This window comes from Phocoena phocoena, chromosome 7, assembly GCF_963924675.1.
Source record: "Phocoena phocoena chromosome 7, mPhoPho1.1, whole genome shotgun sequence".
NCBI lineage: Eukaryota > Metazoa > Chordata > Mammalia > Artiodactyla > Phocoenidae > Phocoena > Phocoena phocoena.
This window is the reverse complement of record NC_089225.1, coordinates 34,604,034-34,617,863: the sequence shown is the minus strand read 5'-3', so window position 1 is coordinate 34,617,863 and position 13,830 is coordinate 34,604,034.

Genomic DNA, 13,830 nt, shown 5'->3' with positions numbered 1-13,830 from the left:
TCACTCTGTTATAAAGCAGAAACTAACACACCATTGTAAAGCAATTATACCCCAATAAAGATGTTAAAAAAAAAAAAGAATCATGGTTAAAATTTGCAATTGGCCAATATGAGAAAATTCTTCTATTATTTTTCTTTTGCAGAACATTTTTAATATTATTTGACATTAAGATATTGTGACTTGGGATTTGAACCATTTTTTAAAGATAGTAAAAGCTGCCACAAAACAGAAAAATTCTCCCAATATATTATTCCATATAACATTGGGAAACCATAACAACTTCTGAAGAAGCAAAGAATTTATATATTATTCCCTAGAAAAATATCTCTAACTGAACAATAGAGAGCAGTTTTATTTGAAAATTCATGACATTTTAAAAGACAAATCAAAAAAATGTTAAAAGTATAATCCTTTATAGAGTTTTAAAGCTATATATACATATTCACGCGTGTGTACATTTACATGATTTTGAATGGTACTACTATGCTAAAAATGCTGTACTCTCTTTCAGGGAGATTTAGATACAAAGTTTTACACTGAATCACTGGGGATTTATGCCAAAGTTAAAGCAACATACAAAAGCAAAATTCCAGGAGGAGCTGTTTTTAAGCAAGAGGAATTGAAAGGCAATAAATTGTTTATCTATTAGGAAGTTAAACATATAATTGTCTAATGTGAAGTCAGAAGACTAAAGTTGCTTTTCATTTATCTATACCTATGCACACATTATTAAGGCAGTTGGTATATTAGATCTACTTGGTGGCCCTTCCTGCCAACTCTCTGCCAGATAGAAAGGTAATGACCTGCTTGAACTTCAGGCATTCCATCTAAAATAAGGGAAGCAATACATTTTAAAAGTCTAAGACTTTGCAGAGATCATAGAAGAAAAGGACTCCACATTTCATGCCATTGTTCCACCACAGTTGATGTACAGTTTAAAGAACAATCTAATTCAGAGGATCTTTGTGATTCTTTTATTTATCATTGCTTGAGAATTACTAGACTACTCATACATGGTCTGGTCTGATCAGTAATTTTCTGGGTATTCTCTTCTATCATAAATTCTGGGGTGTTCATTTGGTCTTTAATAGCAGTGTGTCAAGAAGTAAGACTCACCTTCCAGCGCCATCAGTATATCCACAGACACTTTGTCTTCAAGCCAAAATGGAGTAAAAAAAGGATGGATTTAACACCACAATCACCCCCTGTGTTAAAAACAACTAGAAAATCAGACAAAATATAGGAAACAATGGCTTACAGACATTAGAGAAGAGACCTGAGAGCTAGAAAACACACAGTGGAAACTCAACATTCACCAGGTCACTTCCTAGGGGCAGTTTTAAGGCAACAACACAGAGTCAAGCAGTCTTCCTGCATTGAAGAAGCAGAGATCACAATGCAGGTAAACCAAGAAAGTTAGAATTTGTGGAACATAGCACTACAGAGAAAGTAGCTGCACAAAGAAAGAACTCCAGAGATCTGTCGTGGGATCCACTTGAGACTTTGGCTACTTATCAGTGCATGCATGAGAGGAAATGGTCCAAGGCTAGAGAAAGAACCACAAGAAAGGAGGAGTCAGAAAAACCTCTGTGAGTCACAGAGGACTAGAAATAGTTTGTCTCCCCTCAAGCCAAACTGGAATACACACACACACACACACACACACACACACACACACACACATATACACAGAGCATCAAGTAAAATCCTCAGAAGGGTATTGTATGTCAAGACACAATGTAATCAAATTGCTGAAAACTAATGATAAAAAGAAAATCTTAAATTTATCCAGTAAAAACAAGATACACTGACACATTACCTACAGGGCAATAAAGAAAAGAATAACAGCAGACTCTTCATCAGAAACTATGGAAGCCAAATGTATTAGAAGAAAAAACAAAACAAAACACTGTATACCTACAGCTCTTTCCCAAGGGAAAATACCTTTCAAAAACAATGACTAAATACACATTTCTGGATGAACAAAACTAAGAGACTTCATCACCAGTAGAGCAGCACTCCAAAAATATTACAGGAAGTTTCCTAGGCAGCCCTAAAATAACACAAGATAAAAAGTGAAATCTTCACAAAAGATAGAAAAAAGCCAGAAATGATAAATATGTGGAGGAATGTAAAAGATAAATTTCTCACTTTTATACTATCTTCACAATATAATTGACTGTTTAAAGAACGACTGATAACATTATAGTTTGGAATTTACAGCATTTGTGGATGTAAAATATATGACAATGCTAGCACAAAGGATAAAGAGATGGAAGTATACTGTTGTAAGGTTTTTATAGTACATGTGAAAAGGTACAATATCATTTGAAGGCAGACTGTGATAAGTTGAATGTACATATTGTCAACCCAAGAGAAACTAATAAAAAACAAAAGAAGGAGGTACAATCCAACAATGTAAATAAAATGTAATCGTAAAAAATAGTCAATTAATCTCAATAAAAGGAAGGGCAACAGGAAAAAGGAACAAAGAACAGGCGGGAAAAATAGAAAGCAAACAGCAAGAAGGTAGATTTAAATCCAACCATATGAATAATGACATTAAATATAAATAGTTTAAATATTCCAATTAAAAAGCAGAGATTGCCATATCGAACCCCTCCAAAAATGACTGCAAGACTCATTAAATATAAAGGCATAGGTAGCTTAAAAGTAGAAGGATGGAAAAATATATAACATGCTAACACAAAAGAAAATTTGAGTGGCAATATTAATATGAGACAAAAAAATAGTTCAGAACAAGAAATATTACCATGAATAAAGAAGGACATTCCATAACGATAGAGAGGTTAACTCATCAAGAAGACATACCAGTCCTAAATGTTTACATACCTAATAACAATTTTAAACTACAAAATGTAAATCTGAAAGGAGACAAGCAAATCTTAGTTATACTTGGAGACTGACACCTCTCTTTCAGAAATTAATAGAATAAGGATTCAGAAAGTCTGAAGGACACAGAAAATTTGAACAAGGCTATCAACTAACTTGACCTAAATAACATTTATAAAACACTATACTCAACAACAGCAGAATGCACAAACTTTCCAAGCACACACTGCTGCATATTCACCAAATCAGATCATATTCAGGGCCATAAAATATCTCAATAAATTTAGGAGAACTGAAAACAGTTAAAGTATGTTCTATGTCTACCAAAGAGTTAAACTAGAAATCATCAGGAGATATAGTATGGGAAATCCCCAAGTATTTGAAAATTAAACAACACACTTCTAAATAACTCATGAATAAAGAAGATATAAGGAAAAATAGAAAAAATTTTAACTGAATAAAAATAAAAACATATCAAAGTTTAAGGAATGCAGCTGAAGCAGGGTTTTGAGGGGAAATTGTAGCAAATGCTTATATTAGAAAACAAGAAAGTTCTCAAATCAATTATCTAAGCTTCTACCATAAGAAACTAGAAAAAGAATGAAAAACTAAACCCAAAGTAAGCAGGGGAAAGAAAATAATAAAGAGCAGAAATCAGTGGTATTGAAAACAGAAAACCTGTACAAAAACAATGAAACCAAAAACTATTACTAGGAGAAAAGTCAACGAAATTGACAAACCTCTAGTCAGACTAACAAGGAAAAGAAAAAAGACACTAAATACCAATACTTGGAATGAAAAAGGGACATAATTATATTCTCTAAGATATTAAAATGAAGATGCCTGCCCCTGAAAGTTTATAATCTAATTGGTAGGACAAGTTCTAAGTACATAAAACAAAGAACAATCTTATATCAGTAACAATAATAAACAATACCAATCAATCACTTATTATATGGCAGAAAAGTTCTAAGTACTTTATATATATTAAATCATTTAATCATCACAACCGTAACAGGTAGACACCAGTATTAACCCTACATTACAGATATGAACCTTAGGCACTTGTCCAACATAGATATGATGAAGGGAGATAAGATAATTTAGTACTTTAGAATAAGGAGGAGAAATCAGGATTGTGCTGGCCTTGGAAATTTCTCATGGAGGAGATAAGGCTTGAACTAGCTCTTGTAAGGTCTACACTGATGATTACTAAGTTTTTCACAATAGATGTCACAATCTAATATTATCAGAGATCTAGTACTTCAGCAGAGTAGTTTAAATCAATTTTTCAGCTCTTTCAACAAACATTTATTGAACACCTACTATGTTTCAGGCTTTGGGATCACAGAGACGGATAAAAGATGGATATCTATGGGGTATGTATATTCAATACATACCATACTGCTAGATGGCACTGGGGTGCAGTCCTCACCTTCAAAAACTTGTAATCTAGTTAGCTGTGCGTGTGTGTGTGTGTGTGTGTGTGTGTGCACATGTGCATGTGTAAACCAATCAGAAAGCAACTGAGCCTAGGTTATAATCATGAGCTAACCTTAGTAATATTATATGAGTTCAGGAAAGCAGATTAGTATGAATTACCCAGAAATAACTTCTTAAAGGAGACGCCTTGGAGCTGAATACTGAAAAGGAGGGAGAAGGGGCATACCAGTAGGTATTAACAGGATGACAAAGACTCAGGTAGGAATAAGTATAGTTTGCTTAGCTAACCATAGGTAATGCTAGAAGATAGCTGAAGACAAAACTGACCATGTAAAGGGGGCAAGAGAGATACAAATTGGTGCATGAAAATTAACTTAAATCCCAAATTTTCGTTGAGAATATAGGCTTTGTAAATTTCATCCCCAAATCCTAACTAAACCCTTCTGTTTTACTTAGGCAGGAGAAAGGGCATAAATACAAGAGGAAATTCCCAAAACAATGGATAAAAAGGTTTCAATGATCATTTGATATGCATGTAATTTTCTTGGAACTCAGAAATATCAATACAAATTAAAATAGAGAAAAGCTTACCTGATCTAAGCTTTTATAGATTTTTTTAAAGACAAAAGCTTCTTTAAGTAATTAAGAAACATGCATCACTGATGCCATCAACATCATCAAACCGTAAAGAAAACGGGAACCTTAAGCCAAAGCGTAGGCTAATCATTGATACTCCCGTGGGCTGGTGAAGAGCCTACTCTACTCAAATGACAGGGCACTGGGCTTTCAGCATGTCCAGGAGATATTCCCATTGCAATTTGTCAGCAGATTAGCAAATGTTCTTAGTGACAGGAACACACAGCCCAGGAACCCTCATTGGTGGCTCAAATCACCTCAGTGCAATGTCGCTCTCCTCTCCTGTTAATACCTCTCCAATTAAACAGCTTTGTCATCTCTGTATCTAAATTTAGACATAGGTATCAAGTTTGGATGCCCGATGAGACTAAGTACTTTGCAGAAGTGTGAAGTAACCAGTCTTAAAATGGAAGAAAATAAAAGGATGGAAAACACTAGAGGTGGATCCGACCCGATCCCTGCCCCATTTAAGTTTTCATAAGATCACAGCTGAAGGAACATTCTACCGTAAATTGAAGGGCTCTGTATTAACAGCAGGAAACCAAAGCTCATCTCACAGCTCTTCCCCCGCTAATTCAACATCCCACCACAAATTCGAAAATCCTCACGTTGCCATGTATTGCCACCTAGTGTCCATAGGCTAATGTTAACATTAGCTGAGCCAAAAGGTGCCATTTTTCTGCAGTTACCCTCCAAGGGCTTCCTGTTAGACTTGGCAGTTCAGTACATCAGGATTCCTAAGGTTATTCCTCATTCTACTTCAGAGCATACCCATGAAAGTGTAATTCTGGATTTATTTTATTTTGTTAACCCCCATTTTGTGTATTATCCTCAAGTACTTTGAAATTGCAAATTGTTCCCCAGGATAACTCTTTCTCAACACTTAGCATATACCTCACTCCCCGTTCCTTCTCCTTACTCTTGTCCATTATTGGGATGTGGACTCTCTAATTTGTCAGCAGATTAGCAAATGTTCTTAGTGACAGGAACACACAGCCCAGGAACCCTCATTGGTGGCTCAAATCACCTCAGTGCAATGTCGCCTATATAGCCTATACACTTTATAGCCTATACACTTTAATAGCATAATCTGCTGCATGAAATATAATTGGGAAGAGAGGACTGTGCCAGAAATGCATCAGAATTTTTTATACACCAACATTTGAGTGGCTTTCATTTTGGAGATTCACGCTTTCCCTCCTTCTAGTCCCACAACCACACAGTGGGAGAGAGAAAGACATGTTAATGAATAATCAAAAATCAAAAGAATAACAGACTATAACAGAAATGAAAAATAATTCCAAGGATTAATTAAGTGGCCCTATTTCCCTCCAAGCAGTCTTTAGTGTATAAGCCCAAGCAAGCCATTTCTAGACAGGAAGTATAAACATTTTTGAAGATGTGAGCTTTCAGTTAGCAATAACTCTCCAAAAGCATTTTTAGACCTACATTTTTTGAGCCAGACTTTTTCCATACAAGGCAGAATAGAAGATTTGATCAATTAGATGACCTTCGGGTACAGAAATATAAACATGGAACAGCTTCCTTAGTTTGCCTTTGAGTTAGATTTGCCAGATTGCCATGCAATATCTAAGCCATACTTACACTAAAAAATTATGCATTGCTTATCTGAAACTCAAATGTAACTGAGTATCCTACATTTTATCAGTCAACCTTACATGCAGAACAAAAGATGTAGCTGGGGAAAATAACCAGGCTCTTAGCAGAACCAGAGTCATTTTTATGGAAAGGGTACTTTGGTGAGGTTTCAAAGACCAATATCAAAGCAAAGGTCCAACACTATAAGCATTCAAATAATACTTTGCATTTATTTAACACTTCAAAATTATTTCACATTTATTATCTGGGTCCTCCTCACGATACCCCTTATGTGGACATTTTTTATGCCTGTTTCAAGGCTCACAGACGTTAAGAAATTGTCGTGGTGATCCACATGGAGCTTTACAGAAAAGCCAGAAATTGAATCCAAGTCCCCCAGCATGCTGCAGTGTCTACAGATAAAGACAATGTTTACAGGCACAGCACACAAGGCTTCAATCCCTGAGCTGCAGATGAAAATTAAATATCTGGCAAACCCAGTATAAAACTAACATTGTGATATAAGGCCAGGAAAAGATATTCTAAGAGTCATTGAGTGCCTTGTATACTTTGACTGTGGAATCCAGTTTGGTTTTTTAAACCACAAAACATTCACTTTATTTCCCCAAGTACACTGAGACATTATTCCTTAGAATAGGTTTACTTACATGTACCCCAAATTTCTAAATCTCCAATCACTCTTTGTAAGCTGTTCATATGTCTTAGAGATCTTTAATAAAATCACAGGAAAATCCAACTCTGTTTAAATTAGAGGTCATTTTCCCTAGATCTTTACATTGCAAATTTAGAGAATGTTCTTGTAATAATTCTTTTGGCTGCTAACGATGTCATTTTCAAATTGTACAGTAGTGACATCTACTGTTCATAGTGTATATTGCACTCCTCCCCAGGACAGTTTTTATCTTTTACTTGTGGTCCTCGAACTCTAGTGTTCATAAAAATTCCCTGAAGGGTTTCTTAAAATGCAGCTTCCTTAGCCCGTTACATATTCTTTTTTTTTTTTGGCTGTGTTGGGTCTTCGTTTCTGTGCGAGCGCTTTCTCCAGTTGTGGCGAGAGGGGGCCACTCTTCATTGCGGTGCGCAGGCCTCTCACTGTCGTGGCCTCTCTTGTTGCGGAGCACAGGCTCCAGACATGCAGGCTCAGTAGTTGTGGCTCATGGGCCCAGTTGCTCCGTGGCATGTGGGATCTTCCCAGACCAGGCCTCAAACCTGTGTCCCCTGCCTTGGCAGGCAGATTCTCAACCACTGCACCACCAGGGAAGCACCCCTTACATATTCTGATTCTATATATATGGGGCGATTTACATTATGCAAGGCCCAATGCTACCATCTCTCTTCCACTTCCTAGTCAATCTCATTCAAGAGAATTTAATTGTACATATGAATCACTATGGATTTTTTTAAAATACAGATTCTGGGGCAGTAGTTTTGGATTGGAGCCAGAGATTTTGCATTTTTAACAAGCTCCCAGGTAGCTTTATACCCTCCTTTCAAGTCTAAGTATTTCCATTTCTTTATGGAGCCAGATCACCACAGCCTGAATCCTAAGTTTACCAAATGTGACTTATAGATGCTTCTCACTCAGTGGTTAATCAGTTTCTGCTTAAATCTTCTCCTCATCCTTGTTCTCTGCTCTGTCTACATGCTTTGAGTTCTAAAATACAAGCATAATCATGGGCTTCCCTGGTGGTGCACTGGTTGAGAATCTGCCTGCCAATGCAGGAGACACGGGTTCAAGCCCTGGTCTGGGAAGATCCCACATGCCGTGGAGCAACTAGGTCCATGAGCCATGGCCGCTGAGCCTGCGCGTCTGGAGCCTGTGCTCCGCAACAAGAGAGGCCACAATAGTGAGAGGCCCGTGCACTGCCAATGAAGAGTGGCCCCCGCTTGCCACAACTAGAGAAAGCCCTAGCACAGAAATGAAGACCCAACACAGCCAAAAATAAATATAAATAAATAAATTTTTTTTTAAAAAAAAAGAAGGGCTCCTTGGACTAAGCAATGAAATGTCCCCTACACCCTTACCCCTTAAAAAAAATTTTTTTTAATAAATAAATAAAATAAAATACATGCATAATCACCTCAAGGTAAAGTAGCTCAAAACAAAGCAGGCCAACATCCTGAGGGGAGTCTCACCTAAACCCATGCCTGTTCCTTTCTAGACCAAACAATGTCCCAGTACCAAAGAGATAGGAAGGTTGTGGCAGTATAATCACCTCTGATAAGCCTTGTGCATATATAAGGGAACCAAAGCTCCTTACCACATTATCACTTCCCTATGAGCATAGAGTTCAGAGGAGTTCAGTGATGATGACAATAATGTAGCTGATGAGGAGGAAGGCAATATCAGCTAACATTTATTGCATACTTGCCGAGTGCCACGCACTGCGCTAAATTCTTTACACGGATTACCTTCATATATCTATGAGGGAGGCAATATCATTGTCTTCATCATAAGAAGGAGAAAGACAGAAAGAAGAGCAGATAGGCAACTGCTATATCTAATACCACAATTACAGTCCCGTGACACACTTATGAATCACATTCAAACTAAAAACCAAAATATTAAATCACAGACTCCTCCTCCTCCATTATGTCCTAGAGACAAATAACATTCACTCTGTAACATTTCTCTGTAACATCCACATATTGCTACCTAGCAATGGATGGCTAGAACATACAAGGGGTTTCCAGGAAAATCTTGAGTTTTTAGAAATGGCCAAAACATATACCTGCCTTAATGTATCAAACACTAAAGAGCTATCACAGCACTGATGCAGACAACTTAAAAAGATGTGTTCTCAATGGCTGAGTTCTGTGACCAAGTCAAAGAATAAAAACCAAGTGTTCACACATCTTTTCTTTTCTCCATACCCTTTTTACTCATAACATTATCCCTTTTTACATGCTATTTTCTTACAACCAGGTAATAGTTCCATGCAACCTTTTTTTAAAAAAAATAACACAGAATATTGTCTCCAAACTTCTAATATGCTTTAGATATGCTTGGTTGAGCAGAAAATATTCCTTCTTGTCTCTTTTGGTTTTATAATCCTACTCTCTTTACAGAAAGAGCTAGCTGCAATACAATAGTCTTTCCAAGTTGAGCATTCAGTGATGACTATATATTCCTCGGTTTGCTTAAATATGCATCCTTTGTTATTGAGAATCGATGTTTTCCAGAATAAAAAGGAAACCATGTGTTTATCAGAGAGTATTAATGCAGGCAGCTGTGAGAGTGAGATGAGAATGAAAGCCCCAAGGATTACATATTGGCCTCTGAATAATCTCATAATCTGGTACTTTGATCAATCTTTATAGTTCTGTGAAGGCACTGCTTTGTCTATGAAGAATAAGAACAACCCAAGAGAGTGAAAGGAAGAAGGCGAATAGATAAGGGAAAATTTAATAACAGTTGAGAGGCACATACTCACCTCTCGCTCTTCTTCTCCTTTGTTTTATTGTCATGGAAGGAACAGAGATTTTGGAGCCAGACAAATCCAAGTCTGAATCTCACATTCATCACTGTATGTAGTTGTACAGCATCAAGCAGTTTACTCAGCCTCTCTGAGTCACAGTTTCTTCGTTTATGCCATAGAGACACTACTGCTCCCCCAGCCCGGTTGTTGGGTGGATAAGTGCTATTGAAGGATGGAGCCTTGAAACAGAAGAAAAAGCAGCTGTTACTAATGGTACCTGGTTATTAATGGTCACCACTTCTTCATCTGTTCAACCTTCAATAAATACTATTGATCACCTCGCTGTGGCGGGAATACAGTGAAGTCCCAGGAATACAGTGAAAAAACAGGAGAAATCTCTTCCCTTAAGAGGCTGTGTTTCATCCTGTGAATCCACAGTTATCAAAATTTCATCCTCCCACTCCCACTCCACCGAAACTCCTCTGGCAAAGTCACCATTGCCCTAGTTATCAAATACAATGGATTGGTTTTGGTCCTCAATAACACCTTTTTGTAGCATCCAGTAAAACTGAGCAGTTATCTTCTTCATGCCTAGAATACTCTCTCCTGATTTCCTTTTACCCTGACTGAAATTTCTCAGTCTCCATTGTTAGTTTTTTCTTCTTCTGTTACCCCTTTAATTAATATTTCCTACTCTTCTGACTTTTGCTCTTTTTCTTTTATACTCTACACTAGTAGTTCTTGATCTTTTCAGAGTCATGAACTCCTTTAAGAATCTGAAGAAGCTATGTGCACTCTCCCTAGGGAGGGAAGCATGGATCTCCTTACAAATACACAAAAATTTGCATACATTTTCAGGACCTTCCTCCCTAAAAGCCCATTGTTGAGTTCCAGGTTAAGGGGTTCCTATGGCTTTAACTGTTACTCATATGTCAATGACCTCAAATCTCTGTCTCCAGCATAAATCACTATCCTGAGCAACAGGCCTGCTTTCAAAGGCCCCTCAGGCATCTTAAAATTCAAACATCCCAAATCAAATTCATTATCTTTCCCCTAAAACCTGTTTTACTCCTAGGAGACAACACCTATGGGAAAGAAAACACTATTCTTAAACCTAACAGACATAGATTTAAATCCAGCCCTGGAAGCTTCATAAATATACGTAAGCTATGTGCTTTAATTTCTTCATATTAACATGAGAATAATAATACATTCAGTTTCTGGATTGTTATGAGAATTAAAATAAATAATGGGAAAATCCCTATACAGGTGCCATCACATAGCATACATTCCACAAATTAATATTACTGGATTCCAAATCTCAGAAAAAGCAACTCCATTCACCAAGTATTCTAAGTCGAAAATTTAGGAGTTATCTTCAACTCGTCCTTTTCCTCATCTGCAACCAATGGATAGCTATGCAGTATCAATTCCTCAACTCCCCCCCGCCCTTAATTCAGGCTCGCATGTTCTTTCTCATGGACACAGCAATAGTCCCCTAACCACTTGATCCAGTGGTTCCAATTCCACATCCTTCCAACCTATCCTCTATACTGAAACCCAAGAATCTTCCCAAGACACAAATCTGATAATGCCATGACTGCTTAAATCTGCCCAGTTGCTTCTCGTTGCTTCCAGGGTTACATCCACCTTAGTACTGCACTGCAGGCTGACTATGATTTGGCCCCTGTCTACTTCCAACTGAATCCCTTGATTATTTAGGGATCTCCCCAGCTGCCCATAGCGTTTTGGATTCTGTATCTCTGTCCCAACTGTTTCCTTTGACTGAAATGCCCTCACCCCTGTAATGCCTTTTCTTGGCATTCAGGCAGACAACTACTCATCTTTCAAAACACTGATCAAGCATCACCTCCGCTATGAAGTTATTCCTGACAGCCTCCTGCCATTCTGCCTATCACTGACTCCTCTTATCTCCCACCTCTACCTGACAGATGATCTTCTATCCTGGCAAAGATGTATAACATATGGTTCCCAGGCTCAAAAAGCTTAGGATCATCATTCAACCAGTAATCTTGTTATATAACCTAGACAAGTAAGCCACTTTGAAGGAGAAATTATGAGTCATGAAGAAATAACAAATTATTAGTAACTTCAACACTCAGAAGCCCCTGTGACTCCCAAGCCATGAGCTGTGCGTGCGCACGTGCGGTGCTATATGTGTTAGCTATATATCAACTGATTTAATCTTCATAAACTATGAGTTAGCCACTATTATTATTCCCGTTTTATTATTTTTTAACATCTTTATTGGAGTATAATTGCTTTACAATGCTGTGTTAGCGTCTGCTGTATAACAAAGTGAATCAGCTATATGTATACATATATCCCTATATCTCCTCCCTCTTGAGTCTCCCTCCCACCCCCCCATCCCACCCCTCTAGGTCATCACAAAGCACCGAGCTGATCTCCTTGTGCTATACGGCTGCTTCCCACTAGCTATCTATTTTACATTTGGTAGTGTATACATGTCAATGCTACTCTCTCACTTTGTCCCAGCTTCCCCTTCCCCCTCCCCGTGTCCTCAAGTCCATTCTCTACTGCGTCTTTATTCCTGTCCTGCCCCTAGGTTCTTCAGAACTTTTTTTTCCCTCGGATTCCATATATATGTGTTAAAGTATGGTATTTGATCTTCTCGTTCTGACTTACTTCACTCTGTATGACAGACTCTAGGTCCATCCACCTCACTACAAACAACTCTATTTCGTTTCTTTTTATGGCTGAGTAATATTCCATTGTATACATGTGCCACATCTTCTTTATCCATTTATTCCCATTTTAGAAGTGAGGAAACTAAAATAAAGAGACTAACTTGCCCAACATGACCCAACTAAATATATCAGTATGAATAAAGTATGGACTTCAGTTAATTGTCTTTAAATGTAACTGACAAATGAAAATTATATACTCTTTACATTTTTTTTTTTTTTTTGCGGTACATGGGCCTGTCACTGCTGTGGCCTCTCCCGTTGCGGAGCACAGGCTCCGGACGCGCAGGCTCAGCGGCCATGGCTCACAGGCCCAGCCGCTCCGCGGCATGTGGGGTCCTCCTGGACCGGGGCACGAACCCGTGTCCCCTGCATCGGCAGAACTCTCAACCACTACGCCACCAGGGAAGCCCTATATACTCTTTATAAATAAGGGGATATATATTTATTGCGCCTATTTTAAAGGCCTGGTACATAAAGAAAGACGTTAAGTGCCCTATTCTCAAAAACAGTGATTTCTTGAAAAATAAAAAAACCACATACAAAGAACAGAAAACTGTACCTCTTGGAGGCAATAAGAAAGTCTTAGGGAGAGAGGAGGTTTTCAAATACCTCAGTTCAGTGAGTTAATGCACGAAATTAAACGCCTGCCTAAACCCAGCTCCAGAGCTCAAGCCTCCGGCTCCCAGGTCATCCGCGCGGCACTTTATCTCCGCCCACGTCGCGGCGGGGGACTATCCAATGGAAGGGCGGCTCTACGTGGGACTCCTGTGCGCGTGCGCATCATCGGCTCGACGATCCTTCCCATCGATGCGCTCAGAAGCAACTCCTTCAGTCTGGGCACTGCCAGCTTCGGCGCTACCCGCTCTGCCGTCGCGCCGCCATTTTGAAGACGGGAAGAGTCCGGGTCTTCAACACCTGGAGGCGGCGGCATAGACTGGTACGTATGGTTTCCGCCCGCATTAGCCCCTCCAAATTCGCCCATCTTCGGGCTGCAGCTCTCGGTGTTACCTCTATTCCCACAGGGTCCCTATCGCTGTCGCCAGTCGTCCTGGCACTCTGTCTTTAGGATCCTTTTAGCTTCCTCATCCTTCATCTCTGCTGGCACATTGCTTCTGTCGTCGGGTAACCCT